A 14891-nucleotide genomic window follows, 5' to 3' on the forward strand; every position below is an offset into this window, starting at 1 on the left:
TAACAGCATAGACAATGGCCAAAGCCTCTTTTTCCACCTGGGAGTAATGGGCCTGCGCGGGACTAAGCGTTTTAGACGCAAACGCCAGTGGTTGCTCGGAACCATCTGCATTGCGATGGGCCAGGACCGCCCCCACCCCATACTGCGAAGCATCTGTAGCCAGGACCAACGGCTTATGGGGATCAAAAGTAGCCAAACAAGGCGCTGACGTGAGGAGGCCCTTCAACGAGGTGAACGCTCGCTCACATGCAGGCGACCAATCAAAAGGAACACCCTTGTGCAGAAGGCAGTACAGGGGGTGGGCTATAGTGGAAGCCCTGGGAATGAACCGGTGGTAATAGGCTATCTTGCCTAAAAAAGCTTGTAACACTTTCAGGGAAGTGGGCCAAGGAAGGTTGACGATACCTTGGACCAAACTGCCTAGTGGCTGGATACCGTGCCGAGAGATGGTGTAGCCCACATACTCAATGGATGGTTGAAAGAAGGTTGACTTATGCAGGTTGCAACGCAAGCCCACAGACCTGAATTTGAGAAAGAGGGTGCGAAGGTTGTGCAAGTGTTCCTTCGTGCTGTGGCCTGTGACAATTATGTCATCCAGGTAATTAATACAATGAGGAATTGTCGACGTGACATGCTCAAGATAACGCTGGAATATCGCCGGGGCACTAGATATTCCAAAGGCCAACCGCTGGTATTGGTAAAGGCCAAACAGGGTGTTGACGACCGCCAACCATTTGGAGTCCTCATCAAGTGGTATCTGATGATAAGCCTCCGACAGATCGATTTTCGAAAAATATTGGCCTCCCGCCACGGAGGAGAACAATTCATCAGCACGAGGCAAAGGATAGGTGTCCACCACCAATTGGGAATTAATGGTGGCCTTGAAATCGCCACAAAGACGTAATTTTCCCGAGGGTTTCCTTACAATAACGAGGGGCGAAGCCCACTCACTGGTAGAAATGGGAAGAACGACCCCTAGGGCTGTCAGCCGGTCTAGCTCTTCCTTTACCTGAGGGCGGAGAGCCAAGGGGATCTGCCTCGCGCGTAGAAAACGCGGGCGACCCGACACCTTCAACGTTAAGTGAGCTTCAAAATCTGAAACACGCCCCAGACCCTCCTCAAAAATATCTGGAAAGTCGGAGATCAAAGATTCCAATGATTGATAGGGAACATCTTCGGAGACCAACTGTATGGTGTCAGTGATAGAAAAACCGAAAGCGTGAAAGGCAGCCAGGCCAAAAAGGTTAGCTGAGCTCGCATCACTGACAACAATAAAAGTAATAGTCCGAGTGACTGATTTGTAAGTCACGTTGGTAGTGAATTGACCCAGTAGGGGAATGAACTGTTTACCATAACCGCATAGACGCCGGTAAACTGGCGCCAATGGGGGCGATCCAAGGTCGGAATAAGTTTGTGCATTCAACAACGAAACTGCCGCGGCTGTATCGACTTGCAGTTGTAACTGGCGCGACCGAACCGACACCTCGATAAAGAGTTTGCGTGCCAATGCGTCAGGAGCCTGGCCCGATGAATCTTCCTGAATGTCAACGTCCATGTCCTCTGTACCTGCTTCCTTCGATTCTTTTGAGGCTGAGCGGCAAACTTTAGCAATGTGAGCTTTTCTATTACATTTGCGACAAACGGCCCAACGCTGGGGCCACTCTGACTGATCATGATGTATATAGCACGATGCACAGGACGGCAACAGGGGCCGGCAGCCGGAATTCTGTTTATGTGCCGTGCGGGAGCGGCCGTAACAGCCGGATTGTACCGCTCGCACATTGTCCACCCCTGACACAGTGGACGCGGCCGCGCCGCCCTGAACCTCCTCGCACCACGCTTCCAGCTGTTGACCTGCTGCGTGAGAGACTTCATACAATTGAGCAATGAACAGGACTTCCTCAAGGGAAGGGTTTTCTAACTGCAGGGCCCGTTGCTGGACCTCCCTATCAGGGGCCGAATGAACAATGACGTCGCGTACCATAACGTGAGCGTACGACTCTCGCGACTGCTCCGTGACAAAATGACACTTGCGACTAAGACCGTGCAGGGTAGCAGCCCACGCCTGGTAAGACCGATGGGGCTGTTTCTTGCATTGATAGAACTTGACCCTAGCTGCCACAACATGCGTGCGGCGGCGATAATATGAAGACAGCAATGAACACAATGCGTCAAAAGACAAGGACGAGGGTTCCTGCAACGGCGCTAGCTGCCGCAAAACTTGATACAGCAAGGGAGATATCCAAGACAAGAAGAGAGCATGACATACCTCCGCATTGGCAACATGAAACGTCTGGAAATGCTGCCGAAGGCGATGTTCATATGCGTCCCAATCCTCCGCTGTCTCGTCATACGGGGGAAAGGGAGGAGGGAACGGTGCCGGAGCAGACGGCGTGGAGAGCAACACCGGAAGCACTTCTTTCATGGTGGCCGTGAGTTCTGTCTGCTGCGCAACCAAAACTCGCACCAAATCCTCCATGCCGTGGAGAAGCTGCGAAACCGGAACAACGATGCAACACGTGAAAGAACGACCCTACTCGTCGCCAATTGTGTAGTAACACTGTTCACGTTTACGTCGTACTTCACTTAGCGTAGACCGGGACTGTGTCCTAGGCATGCCCGATGCTAACTGACTGGGCATGGCCCATGCTGCCGGAGTTGTTGTTGTTGTTGTTGTTGTTGTTGTTGTTGTCATGCCGGCAGAGGTCGCGTCCAAATTCTCGCGTGCCCTCTGGTGGACGGGACTCTACTTGCGGCAACTACCGTCCATGACGCGCCGTGCCAATGTGCGCCTCCTGCGATCTTTCTGGTGGCTACTACATAGTTATTGTACCACTACTACTATTTCTAACTTTTGCAGAAACCATCATTTTGACTACTCCATGAAATAACACTGAATATAGCAATGTTTAATAACTAAGGAAATAAATGTAGCTGTATTGTTCACAAGAAGTTCTTTGAAGGGTTCACTTTGCACTTTGGCAGGAAGTTACTCTGTTTGCACTCATGATTATGTATACCAGTTCCAATTTGTAGCATAAATGTGTATATTCTTATGTGTTCATGACACGTTCATTCCAAGTAGAGTAGAGAGACAAGGAATTGGCATCAAACTGTGTATATAGATTAAAGTTTACTTGTTTAAAGTGACTGTTAATATTAGAAGAAACTTTGATATTTCCATGTTAGCTTTCGTTGCAGATTCAGCATGGAAAGATGTAACTATGGTATGCAATATGTGACTACCCCTTTTCATCAGAGCTGCACAAATTTATGCAACAATTTTTATTCTGACAATTACCTTGATGTAATGATGATCATACCAAATAGTAATTATAACATTTGCTACTAATTCCATTATTAAGTTTTTGATATATAATATTTTTTGTAGGACTGTGAGGAGGATGCTTTGAATATTATCACAGAACATGGCTTTGAATATGAGTTCGACTGGTTAAAATTTCTTGCTGAAGGTGAACTGCGGCATAGGATTTTACATGGACAATTTGGTGTTGATACTACAGATAACATGATGTTTTCAGATACGAATGTAAGTGTGGTAATTTGTATATGATAGGTTATGATAGGGAGCTTTGTTGATTGTATATTTCATTTTCAACCTTTTTCATGTGCAGACATTGTAACTATTTCATAATTTTACTATTTTTGTGACAGTCTGGTATCATTTGAGTAGCCCAGATGCAAAAGCCACTAACTGCACGCTAAGCAAAACAGATAATTGTGAAAAACTTGTCCCATTCAAACTATTAAAGTTAAAGATTTCATTTCTTTTCTAAAAATAAGTAAAACAATCAATTAATCACATGCTATTAATGGCTGAACCAACAGGAAGAAGATGCTGTGATATGCAAATGATTAGCTTTTCAGAGCATTCACACGAAGTTGGTGCCAGTGGCAACACCTACAATGTGCTGACATGATGAAAGTTTACAACCGATTTCTCATACACAAACAGCAGTTGACCAGTGTCGCCTGGTGAAACGTTGTTGTGATGCCTCATCTAAGGAGGAGAAATGCATACCATCACATTTCCGACTTTGATAAAGGTCGGATTGTAGGTTATCGCAATTGCGGTTTATTGCTGCTCGCTTTGGTAGAAATCCAATGACTGTTAGCACAATATGGAATCAATGGGTTCAGGAGGGTAATACGGAACGCCGTGCTGGATCCCAATGGCCTCGTATCATTAGCAGTCGAGATGACAGACATCTTATCCGCATGGCTGTAATAGATCGTGCAGCCACGTCTCAATCCCTGAGTCAACAGATGGGGACATTTGCAAGACAAAACCATCTGCACGAACAGTTCGACGATGTTTGCAGCAGCATGGACTATCAGTTCAGAGACCATGGCTGTGGTTACCCTTGACGCTGCATCACAGACAATGCAGCCAACATAATTCTAAAAATGTTCAAATGTGTGTGAAATCTTATGAGACTTAACTGCTAAGGTCATCACTCCCTAAGCTTACACACTACTTAACCTAAATTAGCCTATGGACAAACACACACACACCCATGCCGGGACCAGCTGCACAGTCCACGACTGCAGCGCCTTAGACCGCTCGACTAATCCCGCACGGCAACATAGTCCTGAATAAGAAAAATATCCTTTTGAATTGCAAACACAGTGCAAGGTAGTTTTGAATGTCTAGATTGGTGAGTCTGATGTCGTTTAGCATTCCTTGCATCCGGACATGACATGGTGACTGCCATGCCTATTGAGCTTGGTGGGTTTTACAAACATTTGACATTTAGCGGGCTTTGCACCTGAAGACAACATGCAGTTAGTGGCTTTTGCAATCGAACACAAGTATTTACAACCAATTACAATGGTTTGTAGCAGTTTCACACCCTGAAACCTGTTCCACCATGTCGGCAATTAAAAAATCTATACAGTAGTGTGCTCAACTCAAAATCGTCAAAAAATGCATTTAGCGGCTTTTGCATCTGGGCTACTCATTTGAAGCTCTCTGAGGATGATACAGCAGCTGGTCAGTACCATTGAGCTTTCATGGCCTGTTCAGGTGGAAGGTGGAGTTTAGTTTTTAGTTTTTTAGTACTTTGCAGTAGTTGCGCAGAGACAGAGACTTGCACAGGACTGGCTAATATGGAGAGCTGTATCAAACCTGTCTTCAGACTGAGACCACATAACAGTAATCTGTGGTCAACATATACAAACATCCATTCTTGCCTCAGAAACAATAAGCATTGTCTGCACACATGTCCTTCACTTTGAAGCACAAGAAAACTTACAGCGCCCCACATGAAACCATAAACTGCTCCATTTAGTTACTGAAAGTTCAACATGCAGTAGTGCTCTGCCTGAACATATCTCCATAGTCCAAACGAATCCACAATGAGCTATTGAAACTTTTCTGTAATGTAAGTTTGACATATGTTCTCAAAATTTCAACTACATGTAGTAAGAAGGGGAATTCCAGTCTCAGTGGTCAGAAGACATTATTGCTCCTGCATTTAAACCAGAGAAAAATCCAAATTTCATTAATAGTTTCAATCCATTCTGCCCCCGACCAAAAGATTATGCAGGCTGCTTGAAACGATGGTTAACTGCGATCTGCACAGGTACCTCAGCTTCTAAGTCCTCTTTTTACAGGTGCAGATTGTTTTCCACATTTTCCAACAGAGTGGAGTGCTCCAATCATAAACACACGACTTACATTTGGGATGACAACAGTTCAGATTCCTTTCTGGTGATCCATATTTAGATATGTGTGGTTTCTGTTAATTTATTCAGTATATTGCTGGAATGGTTTCTTTGAAAAGGACATGTGCGATTTCCTTCTCCATCCTTCACCTGTAACAGCTTGTGATTCATCTCTAATGACCTTGACATAGTTGTGACATAGATGTTATAGTTCTTGTTGTCTTCAGTCTCAGGATGCTTTGATGCAGCTTTTCACAGCAGACTATCCTGTGCAAGACTCTTTACTTTTGCATTACTACTACAGACTACATACAATCCACTTGAACCTGCCTGCTACAGTCAAGCTTCGGTTCCCCTCAAAAATTCTTCCCTCCTTCCCAACTTCCCTCCATTTTCATATTGACCGTCTTTTGATGCCTCAGGAGGTATCCTATCAACCAATGACTTCTACTGTACAATCACATTTCAGAACTTTCTGTGTATTTCTGGTGTGTACTGTTTATAGTACACTTTTCAGTCGCATTCAGGACTACACGTCAGGCAAATACTTTCAGAAAAAAACTTCCTAATGCTTAAATATAAATTAGATGTTGAAAGATGTCTCCTTTTTGAAAGTATCTTAAGTGCTACTGCCAATCTGGTGTTATCCTCTCTAGTTAGGTCATTGCTGATTATTTCGCTCCCCAAATAGCAATACTGCTTTTACTGTGTTAGTTCCTAATTTAATTCCCTCATTGCCAGAAGATTTAATTTACTATATTCCATTATAATTGTTTTATTTTTGTCAATTTTCATCTTATACCTCTCATCAACAAACTACCCATTCCCTTCAACTGCTCTACAAAGTCATTTTCCCTCTCTGATAGAATTATAGTCTCATCAGCAGACATCAACATTTTATTCTTTTCCATGAACATGAACTCCCTTTCATAATTTCTTCTTGATCTTCTTTATTGCTTTCTCAATGCACAGACTAAATAATTTGGGGAACTGGCTACAATCCTGACTTACTGCCTACATTTCAAGTCCCTCAATTCTTATAACTACAGTCTGGTTTTTGTACATATTGTAGGTAACTTCTTGCCCATCGTATCTTATTCCTGCTGACTTCAGAATTTCAAAGAGTGTATTCCATTGCTGAAAGCTTTCTCCAAATGTAAAAATGCTGTAAACATAGATTTATCTTTCTTCAGTCTAATAGACTCATAGGGTCAGTATTGCCTCAGATGTACCTACATTTCTCTGTAACTGTGACTGAACTTTCCTGAAACAAATTCAAGCCACAATAATGAAGGTTCTGAGGGAGATCAGTATCCTTAATTATGACATCAAAAGAGCACTCAATTTCTCTCCAAACTAGAAACTGACAGATGTGAAAACTGAACAATCAGCTGAATAAGTCATGGTTACAAAATGCTGACACACATTCTTTGCAGAAGAATGGAAAAACTGATAGAAGCTGACCTCATAGAAATCAGTTTGAATTTCAGATAAATATAGGAACATGTGAATCCAAAATTGTTGAGGCTTTCGTGGCCACTTGTTGACAAACCGCCTATTGGCTTCTGTCTCGGGTTCTTCGGCCGACGTTTATCTAATGATTTTTCTGACGTTTCGCCAGCACGAGTGGCTGTCATTGTCAAAGCTTCACCCTCCATTGCCGGTGGTGAACTGGAGCCTAGCTCGCAGGCGCAGACTGTATGTACCTGGCACGCCAGCGTCCGAGGGCTTCTCCGTGGTCACTTCCGGTACAGTTCCCCTCTTGCTACCTGCGACGGCGAACGACCGTCGCAGGTAGCAAGAGGAGAACCACACCGGAAGTGACCACGGAGAAGCCCTTGGACGTTGGCGCGCCAGGTACATATAGTCTGTGCCCGCGAGCTAGGCTCCAGTTCACCACCGGCAATGGAGGGTGAAGCTTTGACAATGCCAGCCACTCGTGCTGGCGAAACGTCAGAAAAATCATTAGATGAACGTCGGCCGAAGAACCCGAGACAGAAGCCAATAGGCAGTTTGTCAACATGTGAATCAATACTGACCGTATGACTTATCTTAGAAGGTAGGTTAAGGAAAGGCAAACCTACATTTATAGCATTTGTAGACTTTGAGAAAACCTTTGAAAATGTTGACTGGAGTATGGTCTTTGAAGTTCTGAAGGTAGCAGGGGAAAATACAGGAAGAAAAAGGCTATTTACAACTTGCCCAGAAACCACATGGGAATTGTAAGAGTCAAGGAGCATGAAAGGAAAGCAGTGATTGAGAAGGGACTGATTATAGCCTGTTCCCAACGTTATTCAGTCCGTACACTGAGCGAGCAGTAAAGGAAACCAAAGAAAAATTTGGAGTAGGAAGAAACAAAAACTTTGAGGTTTGCTGGTGACACAGAAATTCTGTCAGACAGAGTAAAGGACATAGACAAGCAGTTGAACAGAGGGAACAATGTGCTGAAAGGAGGATATAAGATGAACATCAACAAAAGCAAAACAAGGGTAATGGAATATAGTTGAATTAAATAAGGTGATGCTGACAGAATTAGATTAGGAAATGAGATGCTTAAAGTAATAGATTAGTTTCACTATCTGGGCTGCAGAATAATAGGTGATGGCCAAAGCAGAGAGGATATAAAATGTAGATTGGCACTCGCAAGAAAATCATTTCTGAAGAAGAGAAATATGCTAACACTGAACATAAATTTAAGTAGTAGGAAGTCTATCCTGCCCGGATAGCCACGTGGACTAACACACTGCTTCCTGAGCAGGAAGGCATGCTGGTCCCTGGCATGAATCTGCCCAGCGTATTAGTGTTGAGGTCCGGTGTGCGGGCCAGCCTGTGGATGGATTTTAAGGTGGTTTTCCATCTGCCTCAGGAAATGTGGGCTGGTTCCCCTTATTCTGCCTCAGTTACACTGTGTCAGCAATTGCTGTGCAAACACTGTCTCCACATATGTGTACACCATAATTACTCTACCATGCAAACATTTGGGGTAACACTCATCTCCTGTTGGGGGGTTGTGAACCACTGAGGGCTGTAGCGAGGACGAAGCTTCTCCATCATTTCTAGCTCCCCCCGTTCAATACGCACAGATCACACACACAACACACACACTAGGAAATCTTTTCTGAATTTGTTTATTTGGGGTGTAGCCATTTGTGGAAGTGAAACATGGATGATTAATAGTTTAGACAAGAGGAGACCAGAATATTTTGAAATGTGATGCTACAGAAGAATGCCGAAGATTAGGTGGGACGATCACATAATGGAGGCACTGAGTAGAATTGGAGAGAAAAGAAATTTGTGGCACAACCTGACTAGAAGAAAGGATCAGTTCATAGGACAAAGTCTGAGATATCAAGGGATCATCAATTTAGTATTGGAGGATGGTGTGGAGTGTAAAAATCATAGAGAGAGAGAGAGAGACATAGAGATGAATACAGTAAGCAGATTCAGAAGAATGTAGGTTGGAGTAATTATTTGAAGATGAAGAGGCTTGTACAAGATAAAATAACATACAAAGCTGCATAAAACCAGCCTTCAGACTGAAGACCACAACAACAGCAACTAGAAAAAATCAAACAGTGCTCATAAAAATGACTCAATCATGTCCTATAATTGGACAATGAGCAACTATCAAAACAACCTACTGAATTCTAATTAATGGTCAAGAGAAGCTTGAGGGTTTGATTGTCTGGAAGAGGCCTAAATAGAATAAATAATTTTTATCAAAACTTTGATAGTAACACCTTGTTCTGCCATGTGCACAACTCCAGCATTTACAAAAACAAACACTTCAAAACACTTCAGCTCCACACATAGATGGTGGTAGGTCAACTAATTCCAAGTGTCGGAGGCGGATCCATCACTACCACCATTCCATGAATGCAGAAGATTTCAGTTTTATAGCTTTTTGCTTAAAACTACAAGTACTTAACTGAGTTCAAAACTGGATAAAAAATATGTATAAAATATATATATATAAATATAGGAAGAAAAAAATTTGCATGCTCGCTAAACACTAAATTTTGAAGCTGTATAACGTTTGTCAGAAAGAAAGGCATAACAGTGGACATGTTTAACAGATCAATGAAATTCCTGGACAAGAACAAAATCCTCATTGATACCCAGCATGTTTTCCAGAAAAATGAATCTATGACTAGTGTCATCCATAATTTTTTACAAAACACACTAGAAATAGTGGACAGAAAAGAAAATGCTGCTGGTATTTTGTCAAATCTAAGCAAAGCTTTTGAAATCTTGGAACACAATATCCTGTTGGAAAAGCTCCAACTTGCTCCAACTTAGAGGCACTACATTAAAATGGTTCCCGTCATACTTAACAAATTGGAAACAGAAAGTAGTAATGAAGTATGAACTAAATGATAGTACTAGAACATATTTGTCAGCTGCAGGAATAATAAAAAGTGTAGTCTCTCAAAGATCTGTTCTTGGGCCTATTTATTTCCTTCTTTACATAAATGACCTAGATATATGCACTGAATCATGCACTAAATTCCTTTCTACAGGGAAAACCCAAAGACCACTACATGCAAACATAAGTAAAACTACAGACTGCAAAATGACCAGTTTGAAGGAAATACGCTAATAATAAATATGTACATCTGAAACAACTATTTTAAACTTCTGTTTTAAGTTGGAAGCTTCCAACACCTCTCTGGCCATAAACTCTAGAGGAATTACACCAGAAATAAAATTTTAGGCATATGGCTTCAACATGATTTTAAATGACAGCTACACATAACAAAAACAATTGTGACACTGAAGAAAGTATGCTACAGCCTATGTTTATGTGCACACTCAACTTGTTGGCACAAAAAGAGCTGTAAGAGCTATGCACCATGTACAACTGTCAGATTCCTTCAGACCCCTCTTTCTACAGTCTTTATCCTTCCACTCTCCTCCATTTTAATTCTAGAAACATGTAAATATGTGTGAAAGAATTTAAAAGAAATAATTAAAAATTTAAATATACATGAACATGATACCAGGCAAAAAGATAAACTCCATGTCCAGTCAGTAAGAATATCAGTCTTTGAAATCTCCACTACAAATAGTGCTATATAAATGTACAATGATATGCCACATGAAAGTTATTTCCTCATTTTTCACCATTTTATAAATCCCTAAGTCCTTTCTTATTAGAACACTGCTTCTATTCAGTGGCAGAATTTTTAGACCATGTGAATTACATATAACAAACTTGAAGTAAGAATATGCGAAAGCTGCTAATTTTCCTAAAGTAAGATCTAATTCAAAATAAGCACAGGATCTATCAAAGATAAAAGATGACTTCACTGGCTAAGTATCTCTTGGTCTTAACAGTATATGTCATCCAAAGAGGATGGAAAAGAAAAATATTGACGATACATGAAGAACCATAAGATGTAAGACTAATGTAGAGGGTTTGTGAAATGCTGTCAGATGGAGATTCAAAACACACAAAATAATCCCTCATAACTATGTTAGTTATGAGAGAAGAGCAAGCAGAAAAACATGTTTCAGTTAACATTTTCCTGTTCATTCAAATTTTAATGAGATATTCTTTAAGCATATTAAAGCAAAAGATGGTACACAGCAATGTAGTTGTGAAGTGGAAGTAATAATGCATGATTTAGAATTCTGGGTCTCTTTGTGTTTCCTTCTGAGAATGAAAATTACCATTACAAGAGACCATATTGAAATTTCTACAGAGATTAAGAAAAATTAACTGCAAACTCTTCCACAAACTCATTGCAGTGTTCATATGATTTAGACTTATTCTTTCTGAGGATGAAATTTACCATTACAGAAGATCATTTAGAAACATCAGAAAAGATTATGGGAGATTTGCTGCCAACTCTTCCCTGAACTCCATGTACAGAAGAGACACAAGTAAATCTCTTAGCAGTGTAACACACTTCTTCATAAGTTTGCACTCAAGTTAAATAAAATAATGTTTGGTTTCTTTTTGGATGGATATTGAGAACCATACCATACAAAATTAAGCTGCTAGTCACACTTCATTATCATTCTATTTGTATCAATAATTTTGTGTTGTATTAAGAAACTTTCAGTTTGTCAGCATCAATATTTCATGTGCAGGTACTTGTTGCTAGGAGAACAGCTCCACCTGAAGCTATGGAAACTATAAAAGAAAAATTATCAAGTGAAGAACAAGAAAAACCTGAAAAATCTGAAGAACCTGATTTACCTGAAGCAGACCAGTAAAAAGCAGGTGAAGGAAATAAAAACAATAAAATAACAGAAGAAGGCTGATATTAAGATGTCTGATAGGGAATTGTGGTTTGAGCAAAGGTTGATGCTAATGATAACTCGGGGCACAAACTGGGACCTTAACAGACTAAATATATAATATGCTCATAAATACATAATATGCTATAGTTATAGCAAACAAATTGTTTACATTCATTATTTTACTTGTTTGTGCATAATAGGAAATGTGTTAATGGGCATGGTAAGTTAGATTTTTTATCTGTAAATCAAGGGGATATGAACATTATTGATCATCCTCATGTTTTATGTCTTACTGAGCAACACATGACAGTGGGAATTGGTGGGCTGCAGCTTGATGGGTATGATCTAGCTACTCATTATTGCAGAACAATTAAAGAGAAAGGTGATGGTGTAATTTATATAGACAGTAAAATCATTTTTCAATTCAAGTAATTATTGTGTAGATCAGAGGTTCCCAAACTTTTTTTCTCTTAGACCACTTTCAAAGTTTTACGTTTTTTGGTAGACAACCATATTTCCAATTCTCCTAAAAAATGTCAGGGGTGAGCAACCCTAAATTTGTAGTGGTAAAAAATAAAAATAGCACATTTTCTTGTGTCCTATTTATTAAGATAATACTTATGATTATATACTTAATATGATTAAAAATAAACATTGAAAGTGTACTAATCAACAATCGACAAAACATCAACAATCATCTCTAAAATGCAAATAAACAATTTAAAAAAATAGTTATAATTTTAATGAGACAGATGTACTTGATGAATTGACAGCAAATTATCAATATTTGGCTTCAGTTTTTTAAGGAATAACCTCTAATCTCCCTGTTCTCTGATGTTCAATCTGGTCCCTTTTTTTGTTAATAGGCTGGTAGCGACACTAAAACTTCAACAACATATGATGAGGGGAACGCTATCAAAAATTTTCTCGCAATTTCCCACAGCCCAGGATATTTTTTGGGTATTTCCGCCTGCAGCCAAAATGTTTGATAGCCTTTTTTAAATTTCACCTTCAGCTCCTCATTGGTGCTAAGCTCAACAGCTCCTCTTGTAATACCACATTCGTCACTTCCGTTTCATCAAATGTATTTATGATCCATGGTGGTATTTCCATCATCAGAATATCTTCAAATCTATTTCTGAAGTCATCATGCAGGGTAATTAAATGTTGAGCATATGTCTGAATATCCTCATCAAGACATTCTGCCGTGACAAGTTTGGAAACTGGACGAATTTGCACCGGCTAATATTTTGCTTCATAAATTTCAATTTACCAAGAAAAGCCGAAATTACACCCTTTGTTTTTATTAAATTTAAGCTGTTACCTTGTAACTGCACGTTAACATCATTAAATTTATTGAATGAATCTGTCAAGTACACAATGTCTGCTTTAAGTCTGATTAGATTTTCTTTTAAATTTGGATCTTTAGTTTCCAGAAATTGTATAACTGATTCGAAAAGTGAGTGAAATCTTGATAAACATGCACCTTTTGACAATCAGCCCACTTTAGTATGTAAGAGCAATCAGAAATCTTCATCATTTTCATCGCATAATAGTGCGAATAAACCGGTATTCAACACATAGCTTCTTACTTTGTTAACTGCGTTAATCACAAATTGGTGCAATTTATCACTCAATTTTTTTGCTACAAGGTGTTGTCGGTGGAGGACACAGTGAATTTCAGTTAGTCCTGGTATCATTCTTTTAAGATGGCTTATAAACTCATGATATCACACAAACATGGCAGGCGCTCCATCTACTGCCACTGAAATAATGTTTGTAAATGGAATCAATTTTTTCTTAAAAAAATCACTCAGGACATTAAATATTGATTCACCTTTAGTGTCTGTTTTCAAAGTTTTTGTGAATAGCAGATCTTCATGGATTTCGTCATCCATAACAAATCAAACATATGCCAATAATAATGCTTCATTATCAGGTAAAGTGGACTCGTCCAGTTGAATACAAAAATGAGTGGTTTGCAGATAATTCCACTAGAAACTTTCAATATCAGAGCTCATTTCACCAATACATCTTTGTACAGTGTTGTACTTAAAGGAATTCTTTTGAGTACATCAAATGGAGGTCTGTGCAGAATAGTTTTTAAAACCCCTTCAACAGTGAGTAATATTAACTGTTCTGTGATGGTATGTGGTTTTCCAGATTTCGCTATAAGCAATGAGATATAAGTAGACCACAACATTCTCTTACAGAATGTTAATTATTATGGCTTGAAAGGTAGCATTGGTAGGTGGATTGAATCATATCTACAAAACAGAAAACAGAAGGTGATAATTAATGGTTCCGATGATAGCTCCGTGGTAAACTAAATACAGCATGCTGTGAATCGTCTAAGATCTTGGGTATACTAATTGATGGCAAGTTGAACTGGTCTGTGCAATTACTAGACCTACATAGAAGGCTCAGTGTGGCAACTTATGCTCTGCATATAATCACCCCCACTGGTGACGTGGACTCTGTCAAAGCTGCCTCCTTTGGTTATTTTCATTTTATCATGTCCTACAGCATAATATTTGGAGTAACCAGCATTTAGCCAAAAAATATTTACTTCACAGAACAGAGCTGTGAGAATCATGAGTGGTGTTCATCCAAGATATTCTTGCAGAAATCAGTTCTGTAAGTTACATATATTAACAGTAACCTCTCAATACATATTTTCTTTGATGATTTTTGTTTCTAATAACCAGTCTGTGTTGAATGTCATCATCATGATACTAGGTCAAAAAATGATTTACATGTGAATCTGAAACATTTAAGTCTTGTTCTAAAAGGTGTTCATTAATCTGCCACAAAAAATTTTCAGCTTTCTCCCTGCACATATTAAAGTTCACATTAATGTCTTACCTACTTTTAAACATAAATTAAGAGAATACCGAGTGGGAATTCCTTCTATTATCTTGATGAGTACCTGCAGATAAAGCAATGATTCTTCT

Source organism: Schistocerca serialis, chromosome 1 (assembly GCF_023864345.2).
Source record: "Schistocerca serialis cubense isolate TAMUIC-IGC-003099 chromosome 1, iqSchSeri2.2, whole genome shotgun sequence".
In the NCBI taxonomy this organism is placed as follows: domain Eukaryota; kingdom Metazoa; phylum Arthropoda; class Insecta; order Orthoptera; family Acrididae; genus Schistocerca; species Schistocerca serialis.